This window comes from Ictidomys tridecemlineatus, chromosome 1, assembly GCF_052094955.1.
Source record: "Ictidomys tridecemlineatus isolate mIctTri1 chromosome 1, mIctTri1.hap1, whole genome shotgun sequence".
In the NCBI taxonomy this organism is placed as follows: Eukaryota; Metazoa; Chordata; class Mammalia; order Rodentia; family Sciuridae; genus Ictidomys; species Ictidomys tridecemlineatus.
In genome coordinates this window covers 52,557,030-52,575,281 of record NC_135477.1, presented here as the reverse complement: position 1 = coordinate 52,575,281, position 18,252 = coordinate 52,557,030, and the positions used below count along the sequence as shown (strand labels likewise).

The following is an 18,252-nucleotide window of genomic DNA, read 5'->3' as shown; positions in this document are numbered from 1 at the left end:
GCCTCATGTATGCTAGGCAAGCACACTACCACTTGAGCCACATCCCAGCCCCATTAATATTTTATTTAGAAACAGGGTTTTGCTGAGCTGCTTGGGCCTCACTAAATTGCTGAGGCTGCTTTGAACTTGTGATCCTCCTACCTCAGCCTCCTGAGCTGCTGGGATTCACAGACATGACCCCCCCCCTTTTTATATTTTGAGACAGGGTCTCACTATTTTGCTGACGCTGACCTTGAACTTGCCATCCTTCTGCCTCAGCTTCCAGAGTTACTAGGATTGTGTGTGCTACTGTGCCCAGCTCCATCAATATCTTTTTTTTAAAAAAATATGTTTAGCTGTAGATGAATAAATGCCTTTATTTTATTTGTTTTATGTGGTGCTGACAATCGAACCTAATGCCTCAGGTATGCTAGGCAAGAGCTCTACCACTGAGCCACAACACTAGCACCAGCCGGTGGTGCTGAGGATTGAACCCAGGGCCTTGGACACACAAGGCAAGCACTCTACCCACTAAGCTATATCCCCAGCCCCTCCATCAATATCTTAATGGTGGATTTGTAATGTTTTTAGGGGATGAGAACACTTTGATGGGATGTGGACTCCTTTGAAAAGTGTGATTGCATTTCATGGGGTGTCATGTTACTGTCCTTTCCCTAGAACCTAGGGTGCCAAGCTTATAGCAGATATTTAAATCTGTCTATTGACCTTGGCATAAGGCTGTAATCTCAGTTACTTGGGAGGCTGAGGCAGAGGATGAGGCCAGCCTGGGCAACATAGCAAAACTTTGTCTCAAAATAAAATAAAGTAAATAAATAAAAAGGGCTGAGGATGTAGCTCAGTGGTAGACAAGCCCTGGATTTGATCCCAAATGCCACAGAAACGAAAACAATAAAAAACTAGACCTGTCTAGTGAGTGAATGAGAAAAAAAAAATGAAGAGATGAATGCATTAATAAATGAAACCATCTCCTGCATTTAGTTCCATTTCTCTCTCTCTCTCTCTCTCTCTCTCTTTTCCTTTTGTTCTGGGGACTGAGCCCAGGGCCTAGCACATGCCACGCAGATGCTCTGCTACTGACCTACATCCCCAGTACTCTTTATACAAGTCACTGATTCAAGAAGTTTACCCTAACCCATAAAGGACTGGGGATCTTGGATCTGTTGCGTGACAGTTCTCCTCTCCAGGATGATCTATATCTTCTGGGTTGGCCAGACCTTGAGAAGCAATATCTGAGCCCCTTTGTTGGAGATTGCCAGCTGATCTGAAGATGATCCTATTGTATGTAAAAGGCTTTAAAGCTCTGGCTGACTTTCTGAGGTGTTGAGTAACCGGACCTCTTTCTCTGGAAGGGTTGGACCCCTAGCAAGCCTAGTCGCTCCTCAGCTTCTGTCCTTGGCAGTGCAGACCAGAAGGGACAGGCACAGGTGCCAGTGAGAGGTGAGTGGCTGGGAATTTGAACTTTTCTGGCTTTTCTGGTCATGACCTAGTGATTCTTTTGGGAGAGGAATGCTTTGGTTTGGGACATAATATGCTTCATTTCTGCACTATACCACTGAGCCACAACCCCAGCCCCACTTTTTTTGTGGTGCTGGGGATAGAACCCAGGGCCTTGTGCATGCTAGGCAAGCTCTCTACCTACCTTGAGCTATATCCCCAGTCCCCAAGGTCCATTTCTTTAAAAAAAAAAAAATCATCAGGCAGGTCTTTGTGTTTTATTTTATTTTTTGGTACCGGGGATTGAACTCAGGGCACTCAACCACTGAGCCACATCCCCAGCCCCATTTTATATTTTATTGAGAGACAGGGTCTCACTGAGTTGCTTAGCACCTTGCTTTTGCTGAGGCTGGCTGGCTGGCTTTGAACTCTCCATCCTCCAGTCTCAGTCTCCTGAGCCACTGGGATTACAGGCATGTACCGCCATTCTCTGCTGGTCTTTGTGTTTTAGAACTCAGTATGGCCCAGACACACTCAGACTAAGGATCTGGGAAACAAATGGAGAAAGGAAGAGTTGGACCCAAGGCTGGGTAGGCTGAGAGATCCCGGTTTGAGGGGACTGGAAGGGTCACTCTCGTTCACTATCATCTTCTCTATTCTGAGGAGACCTTGGTTGGGACTTTCATTAGTGCTCTGAAACCTTCCTGTATGATCTAACAGTGGTTGTGAGAAAAAAGCACCAGGCTGGGAGTCTGGAAGCCTGGATCTTGGCTTGGCTGCTCTGGGGCTGAAGAGCCGGCGCTTTGCAGACAGAGCTGAATTGAAGCTTGGCTCTCCCCTTGCTTAGTTGCTCCATTGTTGGAGTCTCAGCTTCCTCACCTGAAAGAGGGAGACCCTGACCCCCTTAGAGCCCCACCATCCTATTCACTTGTACTTGGTGACATGCCTGGGAGAAGGCAGTGTCCTTGTCCCCTTGGATTGCCCAGAGGGCAGCAGATGCCCTTAATTGCTTTGGATTAGGCAAGGACTTTCCTTTATGTTGAGTCCTCCTGGCATGGGATCTACCTGGTGCTTGGGAAAGTGAAGTGCTAAATGCACTCCCCTTTGGGCATTCCTGCCTCATTTTCTCCTCTTTTCTCAGGTTGTCCTTCACACACTGCATAGGATACTGTTTACTGAGGTGTTCTACACAAGGAAGGTGAGAAGGAGTTTATGCGAGCCACACCTTTTAATTACTGCTGCAGGTTCCCAGTTACCTCTCGTGATTCAGGGGCCCAGGCCAAGCTGGTGGCACAGCAGGAAGCTCCATGTCTCATGATGGGATTCCACCAACACCATTGGTCCATACATGCAGATGGTTTGGGACTTAGCAAAATTAGCAACTATCAGACAGCTACAGAAATCCCTGTCACTCAAGGAACGAGCTATCCACTGCCAGCTGCAAGAGAGAGGGTAGCAATTGAGGTGGAATGATGCCGTCAGCCCTTTCTTATCCCCTGCTACTTCAAAGAAACCTCGTTCCTAGGTGCACTGGGTTCACTGGCACATGCCTGTGATTAATCCCAGCTACTTGGGAGGCTGAGAGGAGAGGATTGCAAATTTGAGGCCAGCCTGAGAAACTTAGTGAGTCCTTGTCTCAAAAAGTGGCTGGGTACTTGGTTCAGTAAGTCCTGAGTTCAATTCACACTACTGCAATCAATCAATCAATCAATCAATCAATCAATCAATCATTTTCCTAGGAGTTCCTGATGTGATGTGCACCAAGTTTGAGAATAAGAAGCCAGAGTGAGGGGGCTCCCACAGACCACCAAGGACCTGCTCCTATTCCCACTCCTTTTTTTTTTTTGGTACCAGGGATTGAACCCAGGGTCACTTTACCACTGAGCCCTCTTATTTATTTATTTTTCCTTTTCCTTTTTTTTTTGAGGCAGGGTTGTGCTAAGTTACCTGGGGCCTCCTTCATTAAGTTGCTGAGGTTGGTCTCAAATTTGTAATCCTCCTGCCTCAGCCTCCTGAATTGCTGGAATTACAGGCACCTGCCACTGCACCCAGCTGGCCTACTTCCTTTATGGGATACTGTGCAGCCTTCGTCAAGGCACAGTGCTCTCAGAAGCTCAATTTCTTTTTTTTTTTTAATATTCATTTATTTATTTAGTTTTCAGCAGACACAACATCTTTGTTGGTATGTGGTGCTGAGGATCGAACCCGGGCTGCACGCATCCCAGGCGAGCGCGCTACCGCTTGAGCCACATCCCCAGCCCCAGAAGCTCAGTTTCTGACTGACCTGAGGAGAAACCTGACATTAGCCAAGAATCATCAGGGAACTTATGAAAAAGAATGCAGAGGGCTGGGGGTGTGGCTCAGGGATGGAGTTCTTTCTTAACATGTGTGAGGCCGTGGATTTGATCCTCCTCGCTGGGGCTGGGTGGGGTGGGGAAAGAAGAATGCAGATTACTGGGGCCTAATTTAAGAGGTCTGACTTCATCCTGGGCCTTGTTTCTTCTTTTTTTTTTGGTACCAGGAATTGAACCCAGGGGCACCTAACTACTAAGCCACACCCCCAGCCCTATTTTCTATTTTATTTAGAGACAGGATCTCACTGAGTTGTTTAGGGCCTCCCTAAGTTGCTGAGGCTGGCTTTGAACTCATGATCCTCCTATCTCAGCCTTCCAAGCTGCTTGGATTACAGGTGTGTGCCACTGCACCTGGCTGATCTTGTTTATTCTGTCCCCAAAGTTCCTCAACTAACGTTGCCAGAGAGCATCTGAACCACTGAAAGGCATTTGTCTATTACAACAGCAGTTGTGGGCTCCACCCCAAGAGTTTTAGACTCTACACCTGGGCTGGGATCTGAGAACCTTTATTTTCTAATAAATTCCCGGATGATGTCAATGAAGCTGGTCTGGCCCATACTGGGACCAAACTGCAGCAGAGGAGTTCACCGTTACCTGGATAGCAGACTTGCTTGGCAGCTCTATAACTCAATGCACAGGATACATCAATTAAATCAGAATTTCGGGTGGAACCAGGTCTTAGGATTTTTTTTCCTGATATTTCATTATGAAAATATTTCTATATATAGCAAACTGGAAAGTATTCTACAGGCAGCTATATATCTGCCACCTAGGTTCTACCATGGACATTTGGCTACTGTTGCTTTGTCAAACATTCCTCTGCCCATTCTCCTGTCACCCTTGTCATTCACCGGTCATCAGGATTTCTTTTTCTTTCTTTTTTCTTTTTCGGAACAGGGAATTGAATCCAGGGGTGCTTTATCATTGAGCTACATCCCCATCCCTGTTTGTTTTCTTTGAGACAGGGTCTTGCTTAGTTGCTTAGAGCCTCGCTAAATTACTGAGGTCGGCCTCTAATTTGTAATCTTCCCCCCTCAGCCTTCCGAACCACTGGGATTATAAGCATGTGCCACTGTGCCTGGCAGGATGTCTTTTCTTTTTTCTTTCTTTTCTTTCTTTTTTTTTTTTTAGTACCAGGGATTGAACTCAGGGGCACTTGACCACTGAGCCACATTCCCAGCTCTATTCTGTATTTTATTTAGAGACAGGGTCTCACTGAGTTGCTTAGTGCTGAGATTAGTTGCCATTGCTGAGATTCTCCTGCCTCAGCCTTCTGAGCTACTGGGATCACAGGCATGTGCCACCATGCCTGGCCTGGCAGGATTTCTTAAAGCCCCGAGTTCCCCAATATTCAGCCAAGCTTGAGAAGCAGAAGCTGTAGTGTCTGATTGTAGTCTGGGGTTTTCTGTAGATGCCCTCCCTATCTCCTGTGCTCTGTCAAAAAGGAAAACCTGCACTTACTTATTCAGTACGTACAGAGCACCACTGGGGATCCCCTTCCCTTGAGCTGAGTCAAGTGGGAGATTTTGTCTTCTGGAATGTTTTGCTTTTGCTTTTTGGTGTTGCAGATCAAATCTTGATCCTTGCACAGGCTGAGCACGCGTTTGGCCACTGAGCTATATCCCCAGACCCTGGAATGTTTTCAAGTCAGAGAACTTCGGACCCAGGATAAAGTGTACTTAGCCTATGACTCTCTGTGGTGTTTCGCCATCCTCAGTGCCTGACTTGGGTGTGATTTATTCTGCATCCCCTATCTAATAAAGATGAGGTGGGGATGAAGCTTCCAGAGAGAGCCCCCTATTAATTGATTCTAGGACACTGACCACGCTGTGACTGGGCTCTGTGTCCTGACCCCAGAGCTCAAGGCCTCCCAGGGTTAAGTCCACTGCCTTTCACAATACTGTGTGATCCCTGGGAGAGAAATGCCCAAGGCCTGCAGAGCCCTGGAGATAGCCTTTGGAGCCAGTTCTGGAGATAAAGAATGCAGGGGTCTGGAGGTGTGGAAGCCTCCAGAAGGACACACCTGACCCGTAGCCATTTCTCCCTGCCTCTGCTGTGCTGTTGGGTGCACAGCTGGTCCCGTGGGCCTTGGAGTAGAGAGGAAGAGGCAGAACCCACAAGCACACATAAACTTGCCCTAGGCTGTGTGAGTTTCTAGCTGGCCACCTCTGGTTTTTCTTCCATATCCTATTTTGGCAGCTGCAGTGGGGAGAGGGAGGGATCAGAGAACTGACTTTTATGGAGACAATCTTGGTGGGTGGAGTGGGTATGTGTGTGTTTGTTTCTACTTCAGAGGAAACTGGAAAAAATGTTTAATGAGAAATGATAAGCCATGAGTGTCACTGAGGGTTTCTTTCCCTCTCTGTTTGGATTGTGAGATAGAGAGGAGAAAGAACGTTCCTGAGAGAGGCCAGTCCTTGCAGTGACCTCCTATGCTGGGCGCAGGTCTGCATTTACAATTCCTTTGGGCCGAAAGGAGTCTGGGATTTCCTGATGGAGTTAGAGTTTGTTCTGAAATAAAGATGGGCTTTCCCTCGGAGCCAAGGAGATCACAAGAGTTGCCATTTAGAAATACGATCTAGGGCTGGGCACAGTGGCTCACACCTGTAATCCCAGTGGCTCAGGAGGCTGAGGCAGGAGGATCCCAAGTTCAAAGCGAGGTGCTAAGCAACTCAGTGAGACCCTGTCTCTAAATAAAACACAAAATAGGGCTGGGGATGTGGTTCAGTGGTTCAGTGCTCCTGAATTCAATCCTCCATACAAAAAAAAAAAGAAAAAAGAAAGAAAGAAGGAAAAAAAGAAAGAAAGAAAGAAAGAAAGAAAAATAATTTTATGATCTTGGTCTGGGTGTAGTGCCATATGCCTGTAACCCCAGCGATTCAGGAGGCTGAGGTGGGAGGTCACAAATTCAAGGTCAGCTTGGGCAACTTAGCAAGACCCTATCTCAAAATAAAAAATAAAGCCATGTTCGGTGTGGCACTCCTGTAATTCCAGTCGCTCAAGAAGATGAGGAAGGAAGATCATGAGTTCAAGGCCTAAGCAAATCAGTGAGCCCTTGTCTCTAAATAAAATATACAAAAGGGTTGAGCACCCCTGGGTTCAATCCCCAGAACCAAAAATAAATAAATAAATGGATAGATAGATGGATAGATAGATAGATGATAGATAGATAGATAATAAAAAGGGTTGGGGAGTGTAACTTAGTGGTAAAGCACTCCTGGGTTCAGTCCCTAGTACCTCAAAAAAGAAAGAGAGAGAAAAGATTATATGACACATGCCTATAATCCCAGTGGCTTAGGAGGCCCAGGCAGGAGGATTGTGAGGTCAAAGCCAGCCTCAGCAATTTAGTGAGGCACTTAGCAACTCAGTGAGGCCCTGTCTCTAAATAAAATACAGAAAAGGGCTGGGGATGGGGCTCAGTGGTTAAGTATCCTGGGTTCAATCCTCAGTACCAAAAAAAAAAAAGGGGGGGGTGGGTAGGGAGAGAGAGAGAGAGAGAAAGGAGGAAGGAAAGGCAGCAGGAAAGGTGGAAAGAAAGTCAGCCTTGCATGGAGGTAGTTTCAGCTCGGCTGGTGACTGGTGGCTGGGACTTCCTCAAACACTTCACCCCAGTCATTTTGAAAATACACGCCTTGTGCGGGTCCCTCAGACCAGAGTCCCTCTAGCTGGGCCTTTTCTTGTGATTCATGTCGTGTCTTTCACATCTCTCCACGTCGCACTGAGATGGTTTGCTGGTCTTTCTGGGGTCTTTTGGGCCCAATGGGACCTTAAGTTCTGTGAGCCACTGTGGCTACTTGGTGGACATAAAGGTGGGCTCTCCCTTGGTGCCCATGAGATCCTGGGAGTTGCCATGCAGAGATGCACTTGCCTGTAATCCCATCGACTCAGGAGGCCGAGGTGGGAGGCCACAAATTGGAGGCCAGTGATCTCCCATAGGATCTGGACAGGGTGGGACTCCACAGGCATCGCAGGGTCCAGGAGCACTTCAGTTATTTAAAACTAGCCCAAAAAGCTTTCCAAATCACGCAAGACCAGCCATGGGAGAATACTGCTATAATTTCAGCATAAGAACCAGAAATCTCTCCTCAATTCTTTTCAAGTGGTCTTTTGGTGAATGTGTAACCAAATTGTTACATCTCTAGGCTCCTCCACATGTAAATAAAAATCACAAAAGAGGAGACAAAATCCTTTGTCAACCATGGATCCCTGTTCTGGGATCAGAGTCCAGAGACAGTGATAAAGCCCTGCCCTCTGGGGACAGCGCTTGCCTAACTGTCCCCTTTCCCCAGGACCCAGAATCGGGAACCAAGGCTGCAGGTTGGCTTCCCACTCCTCCCTCCCTCAGGGGGGCCATCTGGGCAGCAGGACATTCCCTGCCATTTTTCTTTGCCTGGGGTCCTGGTGCTTAGGTCCCTGCGATGCCAGCTTCGCTAGGGACTTTCCATCATGACCTGGGAGGACTCAGCTTGTCAGGGAGGAGGAGCAGGTAGGATGTTTTTGGTTTGTAACTGCTAACTGTAGAGGTCCTTCCTCCAAATATTTTCTCACCAACCACCCCTGTGTCTACAATGCCACCAAGGGTCTCTGTTTGACAACAGAGCTTTGCAGCCTCCTGCTTAGGCACAGATCTGGAAAGGGAGAGTCTCTGAGCCATTTCTTCAATGGAAAAAGAGCCCTAAGGTGATTCCACCCAGGGGACATTAAGGAAGTTGGAGGATTTGGGGCCTTGGGGCGGGGAGCTGTCCAGATAATGCCCTGAGCTAGGGTAACCTCTCAGCAGTACTTTCTTGTCTAGAGAATCTACCTGGACCTACTAATATGAATTAATATACACAGCTAGTTGGTCACTCAACTTGAAAGACCCTAAAAGAATGGAATATCACCAAGATTTTTTTTTTTTTGAGAGAGAGAGAGAAAATTTTTTAAATATTTATTTTTCAGTTTTCAGTGGACACAACATCTTTTTTAATTTTTATGTGGTTCTGAGGATCGAACCCAGCACCCCACGCATGCCAGGCGAGCACGCTACCACTTGAGCCACATCCCCAGCCCCAAAAATGTTTTTTTTTTGTTGTTGTTGTTACAAGTGAACCCAGGGCTGCTTAAACACAGAACAACGTCCCCAGCCCCCTGCCCCTTTTTTAACTTATTTAGAGACAGGGTCCCGTTGATTGCTTAGGGCCTTGCTAAATTGCTGAGACTGGCTTTGAACTCATGATCCTCTTGCTTCAGCCTCCCGAGCCCCTGGGATTACCGGTGTGCTCACTGCGCCTTGCAAAATGTTGGCTTTTTTGATCATTGCTGTCTAAGCAGTGCACCGAGCTCTCCACACAGGATACTCTCTAGCAATTTTCCCAACAGTTCTGTTAGGTGCAACTAAATATAGGAATGCTAATTAATACCTAATACCAGGAGCACTTAAGCACAAAGGCTTCCTTCCTGTCTCAAGTTCCTTAACTCAAAACCTCCTTGAGGAGGATGTAAAATCCCCTCTTAGAGAGATGTGGAAACTGGAAGGTTCTACAGACTCCACAAGGCATTCTGCTGGCAGGTGGCTGTGGACAGCCACCCAGTGATCCCGCCATGCTGTCTATGCCAGTGTTGAATCTGTCTGTCACAGACAGGCCCCCGGAGCCTACTGTGTGCACAACAGTTGCCCTGGGTTCAGGCTGTCCTCCTTGTCCTTGTGGGCACTTTTGCTGGCATTATCAAACCAGGATGAGATGAAGATGGGCCAGAGCAGGGAGAGGGTTGGGACATGCAGAGGTCACTGGGCCCCAGCAGAAGCTGCCCTGGCTTCTGTCTCGCTGCCTGGGAAGGAGCCTAACCTCATCCTGTGTGGCTGCCCGAGGTGATGATCACCCTCCCCGGGTTCTGAGGCAAGCAGTCAGGTGTCTCAGGGCCTCCTTATCTCCAGACTTGGACCTCCGTGGGCCCTTGTGTCACATACCCACTGTGGGGCTTTCCCTATCTCTGCTTCACATACACACCACGGGATGGGAGGTGCTGTCGCAGGGTGATCAGAGACGGCCCTCCCAAGGAGATTTTGAGGCCAGGATTAAGAGGCCTTACGTGGAAATTTCTGTTGAGTAATTGTGTTTGACTAGGTGCCCTGCCTTGTGGAGGGCCCAGGTACAAGATAGGATCTAATTTATATTGTTATTTCTTGCTTGCTTTTTTGGGGGGAGGGGTGCAACAGGGATTGAATCTAGGGGTATTTAACCACTGACCCACATCCTCAGCTCTTTCTTATACTTTATTTAGAGACAAGGCCTCGCTGAGTTGCTTAGGGCCTTGCTAAATTGCTGAGGCTGGCTTTGAACTCATCATCCTCCTGCCTCTACCTTCAGAGCTGCTGGGATGACAGGTGTGTGCCATCGCACCTGATTTGTGTTTTAACAAGTCAGTTCTGGCTGCTGGGTGGTGTCAGGGTTGATGGATCTGGACTCTCTCCTTCCACTGAAGCTCTGAAGACCTGCCCTGGGTCAGAGACACCCCCACCAAACTCCTAAACCCTGGTTTTCAGCTTCAGGGGTTCAGCTCCCTCATCAGTATGATGCTTGGGGTTATAAAAAGGATTTTATAACTTTTTTAAAAATGCATAAAGTGGGGCCTGCCCTTATTTTACATATAAGTGATTCTATTTTAGCTATACCTGGCCTCACAATCATGAACAGAGATGTACAGATACCTGAATCCTGTCCTGGCTCCCTCACCCTTACCAGCCAGCCTTGAGCCTCCATTCTCATCTGTAGTTAGGGACGTGGCAGAGTTGTGTGGCCTCACACCCACGCTCTGCCTAGCATACTATAGGCCTCTCCTCATTTCAAAATGGTCAAAGAAAATGGGTTTAAGATTCCTCAGGGCTGGGCCCAGTGTAGTTCACCTGTAATTCCAACAATTTGAGAGGCTGAGGAAGGAGGATCACAGTTTGAAGTTAGTCTGGGCAATTTAGCAAGATCCTGTTCTAAAAAAATATATATATTTCTTTGGTACTAGGGATTGAACCCAGGGTGCTTTACCACTGAGCTACACCCATAGACCTTTTTTTTTTATTTTTTTAATTTTGAGACAGGGTCTTGCTAAGTTGCTGAGGCTGGCCTCAAACTTGTGATCCTCCTGTCTTGGCCTTCTGAGTTGCTGGGATTATATGCATGCAGTACCACACCTGGATATTATGAAAATATCTTTAAAAAGGACTAGAGATGTAGCTCAGTGGTAAAGTGACTCAGTTCAATTCCCAGTAGCAGGGGAAAAAAAAAAAAAATTCTTCAGGAAGATTTTTGCTTCTGCTCTTTTTCCTTCCTGACTTCTCACTGTCCCTCCCGTGGTCACTATGTACCCCAAGCTTCCCATCCTGCAGTTTCCAGGTCTGGTGTGCTTCCTTGCAGCTTCTAACAGGATTACCCTTTTTGGTCCTATCCCAGCTCTTCACCTCTAGAACGAGGTCCACCTCTTGGTCTTCTGTTGTCTGTGTGGTGACATTGTTCTCGATTACCCTAGGCCAGCTCTCCTCAGCACTAGCTTGATGCTTGGGGTTTCCATGAGGATAGTGCAATTATTATACCCATTTAAAAGACAGGGAAACTGAGATGCAAGAGGTCAAACAACTTGTCTATGATCGCAGCTGGGAAGTGGCAGGTTTGAACCCACAGTCTGACTCCAACCCCAGAACCCACTCAAAACTTTTCTATTGCCGCGGTATAGCCCTAATGTTTACAAGCCATAGTGATTTGGAAAAGGAGTGTAGTCTTGTGGTCTTTGCTTATTCTTTTTTCCCTTTTTAAAAAGTACTTATTTATGTATCTTTAGTTTTAGGTGGATACAGTAGTTTGCTTTTATGTGGTGCTGAGGATCGAACCCAGTGCCTCGTGCATGCTAGGCGAGCGCTCTACCACTGAGCCACCACCCCAGCCCCCTTTTTTCCTTTTTCTTAGAAGGTATTTTACTCTGGAATTGAAAATTCCAAATTTCCCCCTGGTTATATTCTGCTGATATTTAAACTCCTTCTAGATAAGGCACTCTTTCTACATTCTCTGGTGCTCAAAAACAAAGGCACATTTGGGTGTAGCACAGTGACAGAGGGCTTGCTTAGCATGCATGAGTCCCTGGGTTCCAAAAAAGCGAATTTTCTCTTGCTTCATCACCTGTGGCGAGGGAAAACAGCGGATTAGCACATTCTCTTCAAGGTCTGGGCATCGAGTTACCCTGACTTGAAGTCGATTGGAGTTTACTCTTCTTTGAAGCAAGAGGGACCTGGCTTCTTTGTGCCATCCTGGTTTTCCGTACCAGCCCTGAAAAGTGTCAGGCATTTCCTGGGTTCTTTCCTCTCATGGCTTCTCTGGGCAATGAGGTCATGCTTAGGGAGCCACAGGGTCCAAAGGAAGCCACACTGCTTAGGGTTCCTCTGCCCGTGCTCAGAATTTTATTTGAGCTTACTTTATTATTTTTATTACTTTAATTTCTTTCCGCTTGTTTTGTTTGAGATGGGAGATGGGGTCTTGCTTTGTTGCCCGGACTGCACTCAAACTTGAGATCCTCCTTCCTGGACCTCCTGAGTAGCTGGGATTCAGGCTGTGTCACATGGCCTAGTTTACTTTGTTATTTTTATATTCCAGAACATTTTGGAATAAATTAAAGTATAAATATGTACAGAGAAAAACGGAGAAAAATGTTATTCTTAATTCTTCCTCCCTTGACATTTTTAATACAGGTTACAGTTTATTTTTTATTTTTTGGTACCAGGAGTTGAACTCAGGGGCACTCAACCACTGAGCTACGTCCCCAGCCCTGTTTTGTATTTTATATAGAGACAGGGTCTCACTGAGTTGCTTAGCGCCTCACTTTTGCTGAGGCTGGTTTTGAACTTGTGATCTTCCTGCCTTGGCCTCTTGGCCTATAGTTTACTTTGATATTGAGGTCCTTTGTGCCAGGTACTACAGAGTTATGGCAAGGAACACCCTACTTGGTCCTTGCTCTCAGGACCCTATGATCTGAGTTTGTGAGTATCAAGAATAAGCTTCTCCTGGGCTGGGGATGTGGCTCAAGCGGTAGCGCTTGGCATGCGTGCGGCCCGGATTTGATTCTCAGCACCACTAAAAACTAAATATTAAAATTCTCTCTCTCTCTCTCTCTCTCTCTCAAAATAAATAAATAAATAAACAAACAAATAAATAAATAAATAAAATAAACCCTGAGCCAGGCGAGGTGGCCCACACCTGTAATCCTAGCAATTTGGGAAGTTGAGACAGGAGGATTGCGAGTTAAAAGCCAGCCTCTGCAAAAATGAAGTGCTAAGCAACTCAGTGAGACTCTGTCTTAAAATAAAATACAAAATAGGGCTGAGGATGTGGCACAGTGGTTGAATACCCCATAGGTCAATCCCCAGTACCATAAAAACAAAAACAAACAAACAAACAACAACAACAAAAAACAAAGAATTGCTTGGAGCTGGGTGTGATAGGACCTGAAACACCAGCAACTTGGGAAGCTGAGGCAGAGAGGATTACAAATTTGAGGCCAGCCTCAGCAACTTAGTGAGCCCCTAAGCAACTCAGTGAGACCCTGTCTCTAAATAAAATATATATAAAAAAGGGCTGAGGATGTGGCTCAGTGGTTCAGTGCCCCCTGGGTTCAGTCCCAGTTACAAACAAAAAGAAAAAAAAGAAAAGAGTAACAATTTCCATTTCAGCCAGTATTTATTGAGCATCTCTCTAAGCACTTGGGGATGTATCAAACAGCAAAATGTTGTTCCTGTCCTTGTTAAGCCTTGAGTTAATGCCACAGGAAGTATGGCAGGAAAGTGAGGGGGCTGCAGCTTGGTACTGGGTGTGTGGGGGGATGTTGGGTATTAAGTGAGAGGTCTGGGTGAGCTCTCCAAGAAGGTGACATTTGCTGAGTGCCCATAATCCCAGCTCCTGGGGAGGCTGAGGCAGGAGGATTGAAAAGCTCAAGGCCAGCTGGGCAACTTAGTGAGACTGAAAATGAAATTAAAAGGCTGGAGATGGGGCTCAGTGGCAGAGCACCAGGCCCTGGATGCAATCTCCAGAACTGTGTCCACACACACACACACACACACACACACACACACACACACACACACTAACACACAGTGGGATTTAAGCCAAGACTTGAAGGTGAGGGATATGATGTGGGAATAGAGCAGAGCATTTCGGGCCCAGGGAACCGCTAGAGCCTAAAAGAACAAAATCCAATACAAACAGCAGGAAGGGGCCACCCAAAAGATAAGGAGTCTTAAGAAAGGGCCAGGGGACCCGGAGGAAGGAGGTTTGCATGCCTTTGCTAATTGTATTGTGGCTGCCCTGAGGGTGGGGTGATTCATCCTATGGGGTGCCTCTGTCTGAACCCCTGGCCCAGGGAAAATCAGACACACAAGGCTGCTGGAAACAACTTAGATGGAGGCCCTTTCACAATTAGGACATGGCTTTGATCCATTGAGCTCAGAATAAAAGGAGATGGCCAACATGGGCAGCTCGCTGGTCTCACGCTTGTGACCCCTCAGTGTGCTTGATGATGATGGGGATGATGGTGATGGGGATGGGGATGGTGCTGATGGGGATGGGGATGGTGGTGATGGTAGTGATGGTGTTCTCCATAAGATGCAGCATCCTTCCAGGGTGGAGAAATTAATTATTCTTACTATTGAGACTTTTTAACATCAAAAGCAAAACCATCCAACTTAACTGATTTCTGAGAAAAAAAGAAGGCAAGAGTATGGTCTTTGGTCAAAAAGCAAAAGAGACAAAGCGTTCCTCTCACCAGCATCGTGGCCATGTGGAACTATGATCTGCGGGAAGCTCCATGAGCCGGGTTCCTTAGCTGAGGTGCAGAACATCCTCCAGCAGCCAACCGTCAGTCCGTTGGGAAGGTTTGGAAAGTATTATGCAATGGTGAAGAAACCAGTCTTAGACAAATTAAAAAAAAAAAAAAAAACCTGGCAGAGCATCTTAGCCTTTAGGCAGCAGAGGTCAGAATTGCAAAATCTCATGCTCACAATCCCCCAGTTGCTAAAAGGAGGGATATGAGAGCATCCTGTTTGCGCACACTTGGTTTTGACCACAGTGGGGATGGGGGGTGGGGGGTGGTCAGGGCTCTAGGAATCCAGCTTTTCCTGCCCACTTCACATAGGAGTGTTTTTTTTTTTTTTTTTTTTTTTTAATACCAGGCAGGGGTAGTATAGGCTTGGGGGGAAACCCAATTGAAAAAGAAAATCCCTTCCAGGCCCAGAGAACCCTTAGAGCCTAAAAGAACAGAATCCAATACAAACAGCAGGAAGGGGCCACCCAAAAGATAAGGAGTCTAAGAAAGGGCCAGGCCCCCCCCCTCCCCAGGAACAAAGAAGAGCTCTTGCAAAGTGTCACAGAACAGGCAAGAGTGACCGTCTGTGGTCAGATTGCCCAAAATCAATCCCCCCCACATTTAAACCTCTCAATGCCTCAGTTTCCTCATCTGTATGATAAGTATAAAAATGATGCCCACTGGGCTGGAGTTGTGGCTCAGCAGTAGAGCGCTCGCCTAGCACGTGCGAGGCCCTCATAAAAATAAATAAAATACAGGTGTTGTGTCCAACTACAACTAAAAAATAAATATTTTTAAAAAAATTATGCCTGCCTCCCACAGCACTTATGATGAGTAAGTGAATTAATAAACATGAAGTCCTCAGAAGGGTATCTAGAATGTCCTAGTGAAAAGCCACCACTAGGTGCTTTTGATTTGGGATTACTTGGATCTTCCAAATAATAGCTGAGTTTTTTTTTTTTAAATAGTTTTTTAGTTGTAGTTGGACACAATACCTTTATTCTATTTTTTAAATTTTTATGTGGTGCTGAGGATCAAACCCAGGGTCTCACACATACTAGGTGAGTGCTCTACTGCTGAGCCACAACCCCAGCCCCTAGCGGAGTGATTTTATTGAGAACAGTCTATTTAGGGGACATTTTTCAGCACAGGAATACTTTAAGCTTGTCTTTTTTCTAAGATTTTCCTTAATTTTCAGGGCTGGGGATGTAGCTCAGTTGGAAGAGTGCTTGCCTCACATGCACAAGGCCCTGGGTTCAATCCCTAGCACTACAAAAAAAAAAAAAAAAAGGAGAGATTTTTTTTCAAAGAATTTTTAGTAGTTGTATTTAAAAAAGTAAAATGAGACAGGTGAAATTAATTTTAATGATATATTTTTACATCAATGAAGATAAATAAATAAAAATTTAAAAAATTTTTAGCTTAGTATATTAATATCATTTCAACATATAAAAATATTAATATGGCTTTACATTATTTTTTTCCTTGCTATTTTGAAACCCAGTGTTATTATTATTAATATTATTATTATTTTTAAAATTTTTATTTTTTGCACTACTAGGAACTGAACCCAGGGGTGCTCCACCACAGAGCTATATCCCCAGCCCTTCTGTGCTTTTTGGAGATAGGGTTTTGCTAAATTATTGTCCACTGCATCTGGCTCTGAAACCCAGTGTGTTTGTTTGTGTGTGTGTGTGTGTGTGTGTGTGTGTGTGTGTGTGTGTGTGTTTACTGATTGGGATAAGACTCTTAAAACCCAATCATTTCTCCTCTGACCCTTTTTGTTTTTTTCAAAGTAACTATTAAATTTTTTTTCTGTAATTATTTTATATTTTTAATTTTTGTTTTTTAAAATTTCTTCTAATTAGTTTTGCAAGGCAGTAGAATGCATTTTGACACATTGTACACAAATGGAGCACAACTTCTCATTCCTGTGGCCATGGTGCAGAGTCACCCCATTAGTGTCATCATATAGGATAATAATGTCTCTCTCGTTCCACCATCCTTCCCCTCCCCGCTCCTCATTCCCCTCTGCCCAATCCAAAGTTCCTCCATTCTTCCCTACCCCCTATTATGGATCAGAGAAAACATTCGGCCTTTGGATTTTTTAGGTTGGGTTTATTTTGCTTAGTGTGATATTCTCCAGCTCCATCCATTTACCTGCAAATGCCATAATTTGAAACCCAGTGTTTTATTTGACAAAAACAATGCATCTTGATTTGGACCAGCCACATTTCAATTGTTTTAAATAGCCACATAGGCTAATGTGTTTAACAGTGCAATTCTAAGTGCTAGGAGGATGCTTCTTTGCAGTGAGTTTGGATGGGCTGCTCAGGTGGGCCCTGAATCTCCCTTAATTATACCATGGTACCCAGAAAGGCCTCTGAGATGAGAGTCTTCTGATCATACAGGAAACCAGAGGATCCTTATGCAAGCCCTGTAATTCCAAGAGTGTGGTTTGGAACTAAGATATATTGAGCAAGCTCTTACCTACCCTAACGGTCTTTTCCTTCCTACTAACCCCAGCCTTTCACCTCAGCCTGTCTTTATTAGTATTTTTTTTTTTTATTTGTGGGACTGGGGACTGAACGCAGGGCAAGCACTATACCATTGAACCCCTCCACTTGTCTTGGGGATTATATTATAAAGTGATCATCAGTCTTCCGATGATGATCATCCTCTATTGAGGTACAAGTATTGGACAAAACTTCAGTTTAATAGGAGAAATAAGTTCAAGATAACTATTGTTCAATATGCTGATTGTAGGTTAATAATAACCCCAATAAACCCATCAGAAGTTAAAAATATCATAAATCAAAAATACCTTTCATACACTTAACTACTGCTCATCCTAACATAACAGCACCATATACTATGGGCGCTGGGTTGTTTCTTTTTGTGATCTCATGACCTACTGTGGTCTTTGCTTGGGAAAAGACCAAAATTCAAAATTCGAAGAATGATTTCTACTGTACGTATATTACTTCCAAAGCATCATAAAGTTGAAAAGTCATAAATGGAATCATTGTAAATTGGGGACCATCTGTATTGTATTCTTAGAAATGATGAGTAGAGGGGCTGGGATTGTGGCTCAGCCGTAGGGTGCTTGCCTAGCATGGGTAGGACCCGGGTTCGATCCTCAGCACCACATGAAAATAAAGGCATTGTATTAAAAAAAAATAGAGAAAAAGAAAAAAAGAAAAGAAATCATGAGTAGATATTAAATATTCTCATTTTAAAAAGTTGATAGGTGTGTGGGGGCTGGCTGTGGAGCCAGTAGTAGAGCACTTGCTTAGCAAGTACAAGGTCCTGAGTTCAATCCCCAGTGCAGCCAAAAAAAAAAAAAAAAAAAACCAACTAAAATTATACATTACCTAGCTTCATTTATTCATTCCACAATGTAAACATATTTCAAAACATCATGTTGTACATGATAAATATATACAGTTTTTGTTGGTTAAAAAAGAAAGATGATATGGATGTTGGGATCATATCATCATTGACTCAGTTGAGATTAAGGAAGCTGAGGTAGAGATTGGGATGGAAAGCAAATGTCTTTTTGGGTTTTCTTTGGGAACTTTTAGAAGTGGTATTGCTTAAAAAAAAACAGTGTTTTGTTTTTTGTACCAGGGATTTAACCCAGTGG

The 18,252-nt window shown here is 45.1% G+C and overlaps 1 protein-coding gene across 1 annotated transcript in view; it reads left to right on the top strand.

Annotated features, from left to right (window-relative positions):
- The first annotated feature begins 8,072 nt into the window (after window positions 1-8,072).
- Window positions 8,073-18,252, top strand: part of Srgn (serglycin) — a 31,325-nt gene continuing 21,145 nt past the window's right edge. Inside the window, exon 1 of the mRNA XM_078041169.1 lies at window positions 8,073-8,274. The gene's annotated coding sequence lies outside the window, so the exon portion shown is untranslated. The remainder of the gene's footprint in view (window positions 8,275-18,252) is intronic.